This window comes from Mus musculus, chromosome 12 (genome assembly GCF_000001635.26).
Source record: "Mus musculus strain C57BL/6J chromosome 12, GRCm38.p6 C57BL/6J".
Lineage (NCBI taxonomy): Eukaryota > Metazoa > Chordata > Mammalia > Rodentia > Muridae > Mus > Mus musculus.
Window position 1 is genome coordinate 88104408 of NC_000078.6, and position 14280 is coordinate 88118687.

General features: G+C 43.0%; 1 pseudogene; it reads right to left on the bottom strand.

The window, feature by feature from the left end:
* Positions 1 to 8513: 8513 nt before the first annotated feature.
* On the bottom strand, positions 8514 to 8734 carry Gm33654 (annotated as a pseudogene).
* Positions 8735 to 14280: the final 5546 nt, after the last annotated feature.

The following is a 14280-nucleotide window of genomic DNA, read 5'->3' on the forward strand; positions in this document are numbered from 1 at the left end:
AATGTTAAAGATTGCCTAAAAAAGACCTCTTAAGACAATGCCATGCTAGATTTATATCCCAGGTAGATTATAAATCTTATACAAAAATAATTGGCCATATAATCTCATTCTTTACATCATCAAAATAGTAATGGCTTGAGATAATAATTTGGTATTTTAAATAAATAAATAAATAAATAAATGTACATGTCTTTAAAGATTTGCTCTCAGTGTCCTTAGTTTCTACCTGTTCCACACATTGGTGTTAATTCTCGAGGACCTATACTTAATCAATTATTACAAATAGATACTCATTTTTGATTTAAAAAAATAAAATATGCACATGTGACTAGATGTTTTGTCAACAATTTAATGTTACCCATCTTACTGAAATTTTTATAATTCTCAAAAAAACAGTACTGTAAAACTTTAAATCTATATCTTCAAAAAAAAATTAAATTTAGATGCCAAAAATCTCGCTGAGTGTCTATGGCACCCTACAATCAGGCATACTCATGAGATAAAGAGATCCACTTATTGGCACATGGCATGATCCCGTTCAGATACTTAATATTAGAGAAAGGGAAAGTGTTTTTGTTTTTTCCACAGAATGCTGCAAGAGCATGCTAGCTTCCAATGTGACAGGCTGACCTGTGAGTAGGAACTGACAGTGCCCTGACAGTGGTGACAAAAAAGCTGTATTGAGCGCAGAGAGAAGGAGAAATCAGAGAGAGCACACACAAGCAAAATAAAGAAACTCTTCCTATCTCCGCCATGGGCTACAACAAGGAGAGCTGACCTGGTGTCAACTTGGAGACAACTAGAAAAGCTGACTCGTGAGGTGGAAGGACTGCTACAAGATTTCATCAGAGACACTGTTTTTGGCCATTCAGGCCAGCTCCTTATTTATAGCTATGAAAGTTTGCACCTTACCTGTATGCTATATTGTTAGATAATTTTAAGAGTTAAGATCGCCAATCTTGGCAAGTCTTTTCATATTCATTGTAATCCCTGTCATTTAACTAATTGTGTAGATCCTAAATTAGATAAAGAATCTGTTATGATTTTGTTAAAAAGACCTGCTTATGTTTTGCTGCCTGTAAAGTTAGGAAATGTTCCTTGGTTCAAAAATTCAGGATTACAAACTTTAAAAAGACTAGACGAACTTATTAGACCTAAGATTTGTAGCAGCACTGATTTTAGGAATTACTGCCTTAATTGCAATTTTAACTTCTTTTACATTGTCCACCACAGCCTTAGTCCAGCAACTGCATACTGCTCATTTTGTAAATGATATGCATAAGAACATCTCTGTAGCCTTGTCAGAGCTACATATTATAGATAAAAAATTGGAAGCAAAGGTTAACGCCCTAAAAAAAGTAGTGCTAGCAATGGGGCAAGATGTTGCTAATATTAAGACCAGGTTAGCTACTAAATGTCATGCTTCTTTCCAATACATTTGTGTTACCCCCTTATCTTATAATCTCATTTACAGGGAGTATGAAAAGATACTGATATTTCTCATGACTTAGAACAGTTAAAGACGGTAATTTCAGATATTAGTAAAAGTCACTTGGACACTTGGAACATTGATGAATTGGCTAGAGATTTAAAAAACAACCTTAGTACATTGAACCCCCTGGATTAGGTTCAATATATTATCCTACTTGTTATTATTTTTGACATTGTTTTACTAGTAATTGTGGTGTTTCCACTCATCTTTAAAGTGCTCCTGAGCTCTACCTACGATGAGGCGGGACATCCTGGAACTTCGGCTGAAAAATAAAAATAGAAAGGGAGAAATGCTACGCTCTCTGGTCGAGTCAACTGGACAAGCCGAAAGGCTTAAAAGTCACTCATGAGGCAAAAGAGTTTCAAGGAAGCTCTCCTCCTGGAGGCTAGTGTTCTCTACCCATACATTAATTTTTCATTCCCGAGTTCCAGTACTACGCTAGTCTAGAGTATGGATCCACGTGCTCTCTTTCAGTATTTTCCTATAAGTGCTCTGACATGGCTAAAGCCTTCCGCCAGTGTTCCAACAGTCCAAGGGCATCCTTGACCAAGATCAAGGGTTTAGAATTCAGCAAGATTGTAAAAGCTAAGTCACTCCCTTACACAGGAATTTACCATCGCTTAGGAAGAAGGAAGTTTCAGACCAAAGGAGAAACCAGAATAGATACTATAGCAGAGTTACACCCATACACATATTTACAATGGCCTAAGGGGAAGGTGGACTATACAAGAGCCTAAAATAGGAACTGGGGCAAGGACTCGAAGCCCTTGACCCTGGCTTCTAAGATTAGTGAATTTTAGGTGGAGCCCTTGTTGATTCCAGCTGTTATCAATGTATTCTATCCTGGGTGGTTCCCGTTAGACCTTTTGTGTTTGCATTCCTGTTTTATGTAAGATTCCGGTTACCTCAATTGTACCTTGCGAATATGTCACCCAACTTCCTTATTGTCCTCTGCATAAAAAGTCTGATGCTCGAGTTGTAAAATTACATTCAGATTCCACACAAACTCTCCTGCGTGTGTGTCTGTCTGTCATTCATCCACGCTTTGCCCACCCGCGTCGAGAGACCCCGTTCCACGCAGACACAGGGACCCAAAAGGTCTGCCGCACTGGGGCTGTTAGATTGTGATTTAAGTGAGTTTTTGAGGTTTGGTTTTTCACAAAAAAACAAACAAACAAACAAAAAAAAAACCTCAATACTTACCATTCTTCTTTACTGTCTTTTTCTTTGGATGGTAGCCAGAGCCTAAGTATGTCCACCAACCCCACCTCTGTCTCTCTGTCTTGTCTCTCTGTCTCTCTGTCTCTCTTTCTCTCTGTCTCTCTCTCTCTCTCTCTCTCTCTCTGTCTCTCTGTCTCTCTGTCTCTCTGTCTCTCTGTCTCTCTCTCTCTCTCTCTCTCTCACACACACACACACACACACACATCACACTTTGGTTTTTGATTTTGTCCTGTGTGTAGCCCAGGCTGTCCTGTCCTGGAACACTCTTTGTAGACCAGGCTGGCCTAGAACTCACATAGATCTGCCTCCTTCTGCCACCTGAGTACTGGGATAAAGGTGAGCACCATCACTGCCTAACCTGGCTTGTTCACTCTCTTTTAAATGTGCCATTCACACCACGTGGCTGTTTGCCCTGTGGCTGCCTCTGCACCAGCTTAACTCAAACAGCATGGGTTTGTCTTTCTCTTCTCTGTCTCCCTCTTCTGGGCAGCTACTGGGAATGACAACTGGCCTGACCCGAAATTTTCCCTTTAAACTCTAATAAAACTGTCCTCAGGCAGGAAAAGAAAAGAATTGCACAGCCTAGTGACTGTGTCTAGTGACACTTTCCTGCCTCATTCTGGCTATTTAAACTTAAGTTTCCATTCAAATCCTGCCTCCTTAGGATACTCCTCCTGACTCCCAGGCCCCAGTGTTCACTCCTGCATCTGACCAGGGCAGCAGTCCTGACATGTGCCTGGCTTTAGACTGTTTTTGAAAGCATGTGTGGACTCCAAGACTTGAGGCTCCTTCAAAGCTGGGTCTAGATGAAACAGTCTGTCTTTAACCCTCAACACATAAAAGAAAACAATAGGCTCCAAAAGGCACTTGGTAAACAGAAGTGGTGAAGAAGACAAAAATTACAATGTTTATGATCAGGCCTGGAGAGGTGGTAAAGATGTGGCTCAGAGTATCTACAGGCCCAGTAAAAATCTAGACCATGATGACCTTGTAAAAATATGTATCTTGATTATCTCAAAACCAGGATAAGAACCAAATGATTCGTTCCTGAGAAGGCATTTTTCTGGTTCAGACTGTAGACTGAGGGACCGAGAAGGACCAGTTCACTTCGAGCAAAATCCTTTTGGTTTGGACAAGTTTTTGGCAGAAGCAAAAGAACATGGCAGTTCTAAAAGGCCCTCTGAAAGCAGTTCCCCCAAGGAGCAGAGGCGTGAAGGCAAAAAGCAGAGGATGGAGTAGAGGGTCCTCTTGAAACTAAAGGTGAGATATACAGCAGAGGACTGCCTGGTCTATCCTCTGTGAGAGAAGATGTACCTAACCCTTGAGATACTTGAGACCACAGAGACTGTGGAGGCCTTGTAGGGTGGGGTGTGCTGTTGAGGAGTGGGCACATCCTCTTGGAGACAAGTGGGAGGAGGAATGGGATGGAGAACATTCAGAGGGGGGACCAGGAAGGGGATAAAAACTGGAGTGTCAAAAAACAAGTTTAAATATAATAAAACTTAAAAAAAAACCATGACATTGCTTTCTTACATGCTAAGTTAATGCTCAAGTTTTCCTGAATAATGTGTTTGCTTCTGACTTTCTAGTGTTCTGGAAAGCTCATTTGTCCATAAGCATGTATAAAATAGATTAACATTTTGGTTCTTCTCTTATGTTAGTCATGACAAAGTCACTGATGAAAAATAAGACAATGGCAAAAGTAATTCACACAAGCTCTGAATAATTAAAATAAATTTTAATTGAAACTTAAATTTGGGGAATTGGGTTTTATTTCTCAAATGGCAAATAAAACCTTCTTCAATGCACAATTTGAGAAAGTTTGGATTCAATATCAATGAGAAATGACTTAATATCATGATAACAGTTCTAGAGTTCTAACATCTGATACTATTTGGATAAACAGTTGGCTTACTATCCTATAAAAGTTTCATGGGATACATAAAACAACCTTACTGCTAAGCCCCTTGCTTTTAGCTTTTCCCATGTTGCAGTTTGGTGATATTTTCATAGCAGAGCCTGTTGGCCAGAGGGATGCTGCTGTCTTCTAGACTTCCCCTCAACACAGCTCCTGCAGGAAATCACAGCTGATCTCACTGATCATCGACACTGGCTTGAATTCACAAGTCCTGCAGAATTCATCTTCCATAGAAATGAGCTTCTAATTTGCATGTGTGTGTGTGCATGTGTATGTGTGTGTGTGACACAGAGAGACACAAAGACAGAGACAGACATAGAGAGAATAATAAAAAGAATAACAGGCAATGAATTTGGGATGGGGTAGAAAGAGGGGGTACATTGGACAGGTTAAAAGGGTAGGCTGAGAATGTGAAGAGAAAACTTATAATTTTGGGTCTTATAGCATTGTGGTATCTAAGCTCAAGAAATTCAGGGCTGAAGAATAGACCCAAGCAGATCCAGGCACAGCCAGATCCACCCTGTAGCTAAGAATGTCTGGCCATAAAAGATAAAAAAGAAAGTGCAGGAACTAGCCAGGGCTATCAGGACCAAATGGCCATCTGGCAGGATGGCGCCTCCTGGGTGGCACCTCCCTATAGCCCACCATAAATCATACACTGACCAGGTGTTCTGCTGACCTCGAGAAGTCCAAGCCTTTGTGCCCCCCTACACCTTAACTAGCACGTACTGCCCTGTTAATTTGTAATCACCTCGCCAACATTTAAATAAGCCAATCATGTGTAACCGCACAAATTCTTTCAGCTCCCTCCCTTTTTGGTTTGTGGTTTTTGCCTTTATAAGCCTGTAAGAAGTTTGGGCCGGGGTCGAACTCCCCTGCCCCCTGCGCGGTGCATGAGTTTTGACCCCAGCATGCTGGCTTGAGCGCTTTTTTGTTGTTTGTGTGTGTGTGTGCCATTAAAAGCCTCGTGTTATTACAACAAGTAAGGTCAGAGTGTCCTACTGGGTGCATGCCTCCCCGAAGAGGGACTCCCCTCGGGGATCTTTCAAATGATGGAATTATGTAATATTCCAAATGTTACAAAAATAATAAAAAAATCTAAAACCAGCATCTTGGAGGACCCATGACTCCAGATACATAAGTAGCAGAGGATGGCCTTGCCTGGCATCAGTGGGAGGGGAGGTCCTTGGTCCTGGGAAGGCTTGATGCCCCAACATAGGGGAATCTGGAGTGGTGGGGCAGGAGTGGAGAGGTGGATGGGTGTGGAAGTACCCTCATAGAGGCAAAGGAGAGAGGGGACAGGGTGGATGGGATGGGGGGGTTGTGGAGGAGTAGCTCTAGAGGGGCAGATGTCATATGAGATGTAAAAAAATAGAATAACTAATCAAAAGAAAACCATAATAAGAAAAAAGAATTGTCCTTTTGTGTGCTTTATTAGTTTAGTGATTGAATTATGCTTGGTACAGTTGTGGTAATTTCAGGAGGTATGACCTTGTTGGAGGAGTTATGTCCCTGTGGAGGCAAGGTTTTGAGGAAATATATGTATGTATGTGTGTATATATATATATATATATGTGTGTGTGTGTGTGTGTGTGTGTGTACATATATATTTTTTTCAAGCTCTGCCCAATGTGAGCCACAGCAGTCTCCTTTCTGCCTTTGAATTGGGAAGCAGAGGCAAGTGGGTATCTGATCAAGACCAGCCTGGTATATAGAAGGAGTTCCAGAGCATCCAGGGCTACACAGAAAAACCTTATCTGAGAAAGAAAGAATCAACTTACCTGTCTCACTCCTCCTTCAGAGAATATCCACATTCAGCAGGTCTTTGTGCTGACTGGAGGCACCCAGGTGCTGGTTGAGCTGCAGGACCTCCTCTTGCAGGGGGTCCAGGCGGTGCAAATGGACCTGACCTTCCTCCTTCTGAATCTGTTCCTGCTCTGCCTGCTTCACTCACTGCTACTCTGCCTCTCCTAGCTACAGGTTGAGAATCTGGGCTCTCACCCCATGATCAGCTTTCAGCTTTTCCTGATGACCCAGGCCTTCTCTGGTACTTTTCTCTGTCACTTCCTCTAAGCCCTGGAACTCCTTATGCAGCTTCAGCTGCTTCATCTCCTCACACCTCTTTCGCTGCACCTAGACCCTTCTGCCATCACCATACACACACATGTTAGTGTCCCTCTGGACCTGAGGTAATCTGATGTAGGCTCACAGATTGGAAGAACATTCAGCAAACTGTAAAAGACCAACCTTCTGATCAGCAATGGAAAGTGCTTCAGCCAGTTTGTCAAGATTTTCACTTATATGACCCATGTGAAGTCTTTCATCAGAAGGCAGCCATACATGCAGCAGAATTATATAACCCTTCAAGTTCTTCCCTGCTACACACACTCCACTGAAGCCTGCTTGACAGGCTGAGAGGCCTGGAAGCTCTCACCAGGCAAAGAGTTTCAGAGAAACTCAACCTCCTGGAACCTTGGCATTCTCATAACCCATATACTCATACCCTATCCCTGTGTTAGTCTGGTGTATGGATCCACGTGCTATCTTTTACTATTATTTTATTATAAGTGCCTTTAAAGATTGAATTCTGACATAGCTAATCCTTCCCCCGTGTTCCAACATCCTAGAAAATCCTTGAAGTCAACAAAACTTAGAATTCAGTAGGAATTCAGTGAGAAGGTTATCTATTCAGTAACATTTAAATTTACTTCTAGTAGAGACTGTGAAACTAATTAGGCATTACAAAGAAGGGAGCCAAAATAGCTCTGAGCTGGTCTGAGGGGTGTTTACTTGAGACAATAGCCAGTCTTACCCAGACAAGGGAATTCACAATGGCCTAGTGAATAGGTGGGTTTACCATAAAAGAATTAGGGAACCACCCTGAGACAGGTTTCTTAACTAGGCCCAAAGAAACAACATAAATCAGGCATTTACTAAGAACCCCTGGTGGTGGGCTTAACAATAGACTAGCATTAAACCTAGCTCCCTTCTTAGTGGCAGCGGCCTGGTCCCCACCTTCTTTTGATGTATACATTCCTTATGTTTTGCATCACTATAACTTGGTGGATGTATCTCTCCTGGTTTCTTGTTATTCTGTATAAAAAGTTTTGATACTCAACTTGACAATTACATTCAGATTCTACACAACCTCTCGTGTTGATTTTCTGTCATTTATTTCACCAACTCCTTGTCCACCTGCAACCAGAGACCCATTCTACGCAGGCAGGGACCAAAAAGGGTCTGCAGCACTTCCCCTTGGATATACATGGTGGGATCTTCCAAGCCTGCTGTGTTTTTACATGAGATGACCACCAAGAACAGCAGCAGCAGTGAAGGATTGGCTGCTGGAGCCTAGAAGACAAGGTGTATGCTACATCGGGCAGAGCTGGACAGGTGACCCAAGCCCTTGGAGGAGCCTAGAAGATCCTGAGTGGATTGAAGTCATTGGGTGGTTGGAGAATGATTTTGTTTTGATTGTGACTGTGCCCTGGCATGTTTCCCTCGTGAAGAAGGCATTTTAGTGGAGCCCACAGTTAAGAGACTCTGAATTTTAAAAGATATTGGACATTTTCAAGTGATTGAACTTTTTTTTTAACAGCAGCAAAGTTTTTATTAATGTGAGCTGTTAAAAATCACCATCTGTACGGCATGGTGGCACATGCCTTTAATCCCAGCATTGGGGAGGCAGAGGCAGGCAGATTTCTGAGTTCAAGGCCAGCCTGGTCTACAGAGTGAGTTCCAGGACAGCCAGAGCTATACAGAGAAACCCTGTCTCAAAAAACAAAAACAAACAAACAAAAAATGACCATCTATACCAGTGTCAAATGAGGATGGGATAGGAGGGCAGGGTAGAGTAGGACAAGGAGGAGGAAGAATTCTGCTCTACAGGTAATAAAGCTCCAGGTTCAACCCATCATGGATTTCATAGTCTCCAAGAGACATGTGGTCCTTATAAATCATGTACCACTTTTAAGAATGATCTTATTCCAGCAGGAGCCAGTTTGAAATGCTATCAGTTTCTTCAAGTCACCGATAGTATCATTGGTGTTGCACTTCACTCAGACTTTCTTTCCTAGACGGTCGTTGCAAACTACCTCAATCATTGTGGCTCGAGCTGCAATGTCCTCGAACTTATAGATGGATCAACTTGCAGCTCCAATGCCAAACCCCAATTGAACTTTTAATATGTAAAGACTGTCAGACATTTAAACCCTCTCTATAGGTGCAGCCACTGGAAAGAATCACCTTCCTTCTCTTTAGGGTAGATTCATTTGCTAGGACAGTTTATGAACCTAAAAGGCAAAGCAAAATGAGGCAAAACCAAACAAATAAACACCAAACTAATACTTTCATTGTTTGTTTACAGTTTTAAATAAAAGAAGGCTCATTTCATCTTTCTGTGTATGAGTGCTTTGTCTGGATGTATGTCTATGTACCACATACATGCCTGGTGCTTTTAGAGACTGGAAGAGGGTGCCAGATTCCTAAATTGTAGTCACCAATGGTTGGGAGCTGCCATGCGGGTGCTGAGAAACAAACAAGTTCCTCTGCAAGAACAGCCAATGCTATGAACCACTGAGCTATTCCTCCAGCCCATATTTGCTAGTTTTATAAAGGACATTTAAAAACATATAAATGAAAGCTAACTGAATGCATTGTAGACAACAAGCCTGGCCGTTTTGAATCCACACTTTTCCCCATTGCTGCAAGGTGTTTTTCTTGTGTGCATCCATTTCAAGTTCAACCTTTCCCAGTATAGTCCTACTAATCTATATCATAGTGCCTGAAGAAGACTCAAATATTTGCTACCTCTAACACATAGTCAGGTTACAACCTACCAAGAGATGTGATGGCAGTTAGTGAAATCCCACATACAATCAAAAGCAAGAGGGACTTGCTTTCTTGCAGAGAAGGAAGGAGGGAGGTAAGCTGGCAGGGAAGGCACTTCATGAAAGCCCCCAGTTTCTGAGCAGCCAAGTCACCAAGGAAGCCCAGAAGAGGTTCTAGCCATGGTAGTGGCCAGATTACCTCTGCTCCTGAGCTTAAACTATCCCGGTAGAAAAATGGTAACTATTTGTACTTCCAGACCATTCCATAACCAGGACCCTAATCAACAACTTACCTGGTTAGTACCATCTTCTTTGAAAGATGACTAACAAACATAAGAAAGCTGATTATTTCTTTTTGAGATAGGGCTTTTCTGTACTCAAGGCTACCCTGGAACTTTCTACAGACTAGGATTTCCTAGATCAGATATCTGCTTGCCTCTCCCTCCCAAGTTGAAGGCAGCAAGATGAGACTACTGTGTCTTACCCTGGGCAGAGCTTGAGTATATATTAATTTCCCCAAAGGCCTGCATCCACAGTGATGCATCTGTAATTCAACAAGACCACACCTTTGGATAGTACCACACACTGCTCCAAGAATAATTCATTCACCACACCAAACAAACAAAAGGACACTTTTTACTGATTTCTGATTTTCTACGGTAATGAGAGCCAAAAGAATCTACTGAGGACAATGTTGAAATAATGAATGTGGGAAATCAAATAGGCATAGACCAAAATTTGGGATGTAGGATTGAAAGAAAGGGATGGGGCTGGACAGAAGAGCACTGACTGCTCTCCCGAATGTCCTGCAAGGCAGAACCAGAGCAATTGGAGGTACTGATTTCATATTCCCAGCAACCACATGATGGTTCACAACCATCAGTACAACTACAGTGTACTCATATACATAAAATAAATAAATTGATTTTTTTAAAAAAGGGATGGATATGTGTTCTTCAGTCAAGTCTCATTTTCCATACATGCATATCATATGGAATGCTTGTACCATGATGATCCCTCACTGTCCTATGGTTACATAGAGAACAGCAATTTTACTACAACACTATTAAGAGACTAGCTCTGTAAAACTGATTGGGTGTCACAGTGGGTAAAGGGTCTTGCTGCCATGCTTGACTGCCTGAGTACAGTCTCAGATAGATGGAGAAATCAGAATCTCTCATGTTGTTCTCTGACCTTCACACAGGTGTTGTGGTTGTTTTACACACACACAAATATTACCCACACACTCATATACTATATGTAACAAAACTTAGTTTACAATTTCATTATATATATAAAGGTGTTTTGTCTGCAAACACATCTGTAACAACATGCATTTCTGGTATACAAGGAGGTGAGAAGAGGACATTGGACCTACTGGTTACTAAAGTAGCAGATATTTCTGAGACACCATGTGAGTGCCATAGCCTGAGCCTTGGAAGTGTGGACTGAACTCTAGAGGCAGCACATCTTTTGAAGTCTGGTAGATGAGATCAGTAGTAGTAATAATACTGTAATACACCAAAGGGGCAAGTTCCAGCTCCAGCAAACAGCAGAACGTTGGCACCTTCGGACACGTGTATCTGGCTGTATTGTCAAGAGTAGATAGAGACTACAGGGACAATTTGTGGAGAGCCATGCCGCGAGCAATCGCCATTATAAGATGGCGCTGGCTTCCACTGTGCCTAACTAGTAAACAAGCCTTATGCGCAAGTGCAAGAGTGAACTCACGCCTAGTCACTGCCCATCTCTCGGTGTAGTAATGGGGTTATGGGCGAGCAACAAATCAGGAGCTGTCAGGCCACATCAGGTGTTGAAACGTCACGCTGCGGGCTATATAAGCAGTGCCATTTTCCCGGTTTGGGGTCTTCCCTCCTGATAAGTAAGCAATAAAAGTTTTGCCGCAGAAGATTCCTGTTGTCCTGAGTGTGTTCTTGCTGGCGGGGACAAAAGCTTGGGACAAGTGGCGCCGAGAAACCCGGGAACTACCATCACACCGGCGCAAGGGAGATCCCTTGTTCGCGAGGCAGAACCAGAACTGCGGGACACATTACAACTTTACGAGGTATGTCTGGCCTTGAACTTTCTCCAGTGTTAGAAGACTTTTTGTTCCTTTTCACATGTCAACAAGTGGTTAAGGCAGGGTGGAGAATTCTGGATGAAATTCAAGACAGTCTATCAGAGGTAAAGTGGGGAGAGAAAGCAGGAACAAAGAGGAAACATGGTGCATCAATTAAGCATACAGGCCTTTCCATGGGTCTCGAACCAGAGGAAAAGAATATGTCAGGGAAGAATACCCGGGGAGAGATTGGAAGGAAGGAGTAGGAAAAAGAAAAGAAAAAAGATCAATCAGCGGAGGTTTCTAGGAGAAGGAACTTATACCCGCCACTAGATGAGTTTAAGCGGCTAGCTCTTAGTAGCTCAGAATCAGATGAAGGACTTAGCTCCTTTGAAGAAATGGACTTGGAGAAGGAAGCAATTCGTTATAAGGGAGAAAGGTACCAGCAAGATAAAAAGTGAGCTACTCAGTCCAGAAAAAGGCAAAAAGCAGCTGGCGAAAGCCAGCTTGCTGCTCGGCCTCCAGACTGCCGGCTTCAGGGTCCTAGTGCAACTCTGCCCTATGTGCAGAGGTTCTGTTCAGAATCTTATGTGCAGAGGTTCCGTTCAGAATCTTATGTGCAGAGGTACCATTCAAGGCCTTATGTGCAGAGGTACCATTCAGAGCCTTATGTGCAGAGGTACCATTCAGAGCCTTATGTGCAGAGGTATCATTCAGATTCATTCATTCCAAAAGAGGAACAGAGTAAAGTGCAGCAAGCGTTCCCAGTTTTCGAAGGAGCTGAGGGAGGGCATGTTTACACTCCGGTAGAGTATATACAGATTAAGAAGCTCGCAGAAGCAGTTGCTAATTTCACTATAGCACAAGTCGAAAGGCTTGCAAATCACGCTATGACTCCTGGTGATTGGCAGACTGTAGTAAAAGCTGCAGCCCCCAGTATGGGAATGTATCTTGAGCGGAAAGCCTTGTGGCCGGACTCCTGCCAGACGCAGGCAAGGGCCAATGCCACCATGGAAGGGGACCAAAGAACGTGGACATTTGAATTACTTACAGGTCAGTGAAAGCATGCTGCTAACCAGACAGATTATCATTGGGGAGCGTACGCTCAAATCTCAGCTGCTGCTGTTAAGGCATGGAATGCACTCTCTAAGAAGGGAGAGGCAAGTGGGCATTTGACCAAGATTACTCAAGGTGCACAGGAGTCCTTCTCTACTTTGTGGCCAGAATGACAGAGGCAGCAGGGAGGATATTTGGAGACCCAGAAGCAGCTATGCCTTTAATTGAACAATTGGTTTATGAACAAGCTATGCAGGAATGCAGATCAGCAATTACACCTAGAAAGAGTAAGGGGTTACAGGACTGGTTAAAAGTTTGCCGTGAGCTTGGAGGGCCGCTTACTAATGCTGAATTGGCAGCAGCCATTCTGCAGGGGAGGAGGCGCTTGGATTCAACTGAGCTTAAACTTTGCTTTAATTGTGGCAAACCAGGGCATTTAAAAAAGGACTGCAGAGCCCCCATAAAAACGTCCGTGGAGTTAGTTATAGAAGGGAAACAATTTAAGGGAATTTTAGATACAGGGGCAGACAAAAGTATTATTTCTTCTCACTGGTGGCCAACAACCTGGCCCATAACTCAGTCATCACACTCTTTACAAGGGCTAGGCTATCAGTCCTGCTCCACTATTAACTCCCGTTCTTTGAGCTGGCAAATGGATGTCACGCATATTTCCTCCTTTGGGAAAAATCAATATTTACATGTTTGCTAATCTGTCTAGGCAGATTTCTTTGTATCTTGCAGGAAATTGGTCTGAAAGATTTGATGAGACCCTTGAGGCCCTGAGAGCAGCTGTTCTCAGGATCAACTCAACACGAGTGGACCTGTCATTGACAGAGAGTCTCTCCTCCTGGATTTCATCTGCTTTTTCTTATTTTAAGGAATGGGTGGGGGTGGATTTATTTGCTGCTGTCGTCTGCTGTGGTCTTGTGTTTATGCTCTGGTTAGTTTGCAAGCTCAGAACCCAACAAACAAATGACAAAGTTGTGATTGCTCAAGCACTTGCAGCCATTGAACAAGGGGCCTCCCCTGAAATTTGGCTGTCCATGCTTAAGACCTAAATGGCATCTGAGTTCTTTGCTATTGCGTCCCACGGATTTGTGGATACATTGCACTGGGATGTAAGACACTCAACGCTCATTGATCAGCACTTACACCTCGCTGAGGTTTACTAATTCGTTTTTTGGCTGGCCTCTTTTATAGAGTTCGCCCTAGGTCATTTAGCAGTTATTGTCACACAGTACTGCGGTATCCAGAGATGGGCAACTTTCTTCATGCACAGACCAACCTAAGACACGGGACCCAGTGGCGATAGGGTTACCCTATGACAGGAAAGGCTTTGACATTGGAGGAATGACCTAAGACAGGAGCCACAGCAGATGGATATGACTACAGAGGCCTAGACCAGCCTCAAATTTTAATAAAATAAAAAGGGGGAGATGTGGAGAGCCGTGCCATGAGCAATCGCATGTGTGCCATGAGCAATCGCCATTATAAGATGGCGCTGGCTTCCACTGCGCCTAACTAGTAAACAAGCCTTATGCGCAAGTGCAAGAGTGAACTCACGCCTAGTCACTGCCCATCTCACACCGTAGTAATGGGGTGATGGGCGAGCAACGAATCAGGAGCTGTCACGCCACATCAGGTGCTGAAACGTCATGCTCCAGTTGAGCTGAGGTCTGAACCCTGATGGTCATAATTCACCTAC